Source organism: Priapulus caudatus, unplaced genomic scaffold (assembly GCF_000485595.1).
Source record: "Priapulus caudatus unplaced genomic scaffold, Priapulus_caudatus-5.0.1 Scaffold168, whole genome shotgun sequence".
NCBI lineage: Eukaryota > Metazoa > Priapulida > Priapulimorpha > Priapulimorphida > Priapulidae > Priapulus > Priapulus caudatus.
This window is the reverse complement of record NW_014577229.1, coordinates 267,999-270,498: the sequence shown is the minus strand read 5'-3', so window position 1 is coordinate 270,498 and position 2,500 is coordinate 267,999. Positions and strand designations below refer to the sequence as shown.

Genomic DNA, 2,500 nt, shown 5'->3' with positions numbered 1-2,500 from the left:
GCTAACGCGCGGGCTAGTGACTGTGATGCATGTGTTACCACTCAGTGCAAGTAGTGTTATGTGTAAGGTGTTAATTGGACAGTTTAGTTGTTGCACATATGTTTGTTTTTATATGGTTGAGATGTCAAATACAAATAATGTGCAATCAAATGCTTAAACGTAAACACATTAACCACATAATTGTTTGGCAAGTACACAGGAAAATACACACACCACACAGAAATGTTTTATTGTAACTGCTATTAAAGCTGGTTACATGGTTGATGATACGGACTACAAAGTTAAGAATATAGAAAATCTGAATGGACTGGTAGGCTCGGGACGACTGATTAACCACTTGCTCGTAGCAACTAAATAATAATAGTACGTGCTTCGCAATGTTTCCACTGTGTGCGGACACAGAGTAATATTGCGTGGTTGTGAATCAGCTATTTTCTACCATGTTTGCACTCTGTGCAGGACGACGTAATAATTACGTGGGCTTGTGATCGGACGCTATGTGAACCAGATCGGTGTTCACGAGCACCCGTTACACTGTACAGCAATTGCAGACAGTTACCAAAAAAAAATCTGCCCATGATGAAAAATTCAACTTGTACATCTCATAAGGAAACTATGGCCAAATAGGCTACTGAATTATTTAACGTCATTATTACAATGGTTATTTCATCTACTTACAATTAGTCATTATGGGGCTTGCACATCTCAGACACACAGACCACAGAACAAGAGATACACAGAACAACACCGAAAATTGAAACATGTTGAAACAAAACGAAATACAAACAGAGCGAAACCAAAACAGCGACCCCTATCTGCAAGGTAAAATGTATTTACCTTTTCCTGTTGTTTTGTCTATTTTTAACGAACAAACGTTTTCACCGATAAATAGTTTACAACCCGTCCGTGTACATCATCGATCTCGTAATTCTGTAATTTTGGGCGCTAATCATCTCAATTATGGGAAACTATGGAGAAATAGCTACTAATAATTTAACTCTCATTATTACATGGTTATTTTCTAACTTACACGCTTATGGGGCTTACACAGATCCAGAGCACACAGAATCGACCAGCAGGAAAGTTAGAAACCATAACACAGATAGAACAGAACAACACGAAAATCCAAAACGGCTGTTGAAACGAACGTAAACAAAACAGCGCCGCACCTAACTTTCAAGGGAAAATCGTTTAACCGTTTTAGTTTTTTAAAATCTTTTTTAAGACCGAAGCAAATGGGATTTCAACCGAGTATAGTTTCAACGCCGTCCCGTGTAACTCATCGATTCTTCTGTGAATTTAGGCGCTATGTTGATTCCAAAGCTGACGGAGCCTATTCATTAACATACATACATACAACATTCGCCGAATTAATAGTAAGATATACAATCAATTAATATTATTATTATTATTTATTATTATTATTATTATTATTATTATTATTATGATCACTATCATTATCAATTTCATCCTCAGTCATAATAGTAATTGTACGTTGTGCTGTGCGCTATATATATATTCTAATCCATTATTACGTAATTGGCCGCAAGGACGACTTGACCCGCATTTTATGAAATTATTGGAATCTATAATTTCGTTGGATCTGCCAGAGCCGTAAGCGAAAGAGAAGAAGACAGTGCGAAAGTAACAGCAGAGAGAGAGAGAGAGAGAGAGAGAGAGAGAGAGCGAGAGAGAGAGAGAAATCTACGCTCAGACCGCAATACAGATAATCTACGTGTTTACTTCTCTCTCTCTCTCTCTCTCTCTCTCTCTCTCTCTCTCTTCTCTAACTAGTTAATGTTCTACGATGACCACTGTATAATCAGCGTTTCCCAGCTCTTATTTTTTCTACTTAATCACGTGGAGCGCGCACGACTGCCCCGCCCTCTGGGGAGGGATCTCGAACGAGGGCGTGATAGTGGAGAAATTGAAAAAAGTGCTGCGGCGGAAAATTGAAGGCCTAAATAACGACGAAGCGTCGAATTAGCATAAATTCGAATCGCAAGTCGGACGCGCGCCCCCTGTCCGGAGCTCTAACTACGACGATATTGAGTCAACCCTGATATCCGTCGTTTATTCGGCTTTAAACACGCTGCCTCGATACATTGCGATACTACCTGATACTCTCCGATACACACTGACAGCTTGACCGCTCTGTGCGGACCGACGATTCCGGCCGTATCGACGGCTTGTATCGTCTGCCAGCCGCTCGCATGATCTCTCGCTCGCTAGACAACGCGGGGACCGGAAATTCTTTTTTCCCCGCCCTCACAAAAAACACCCCTTTATTTCCGCAAGCTGCATGGGTCCGATGTATGGACTCATATGCATAATTCATTAGCTCTCTGCACCGACGCGATACGTTCGCGTGCGGCCGTCGCTGGTGCTGCGACGTGTGCGCGCTGGGGGAGGAGGAGAAGGAGGAGTAGGAAGGCAGAGGGGAGGAGGAGGAGGAGGAGGAGGAGGAGGAGGAGGAGGAGAGGAGGAGGAGAGGAGAGGA

At 42.2% G+C, this 2,500-nt stretch overlaps 1 protein-coding gene across 1 annotated transcript in view; it reads left to right on the top strand.

Annotated features, from left to right (window-relative positions):
* The window catches only part of LOC106806591 (paired box protein Pax-6-like), a 34,035-nt gene that overhangs the window by 340 nt on the left and 31,195 nt on the right, over positions 1-2,500 (top strand). The gene's annotated exons all lie outside the window — the stretch shown is intronic.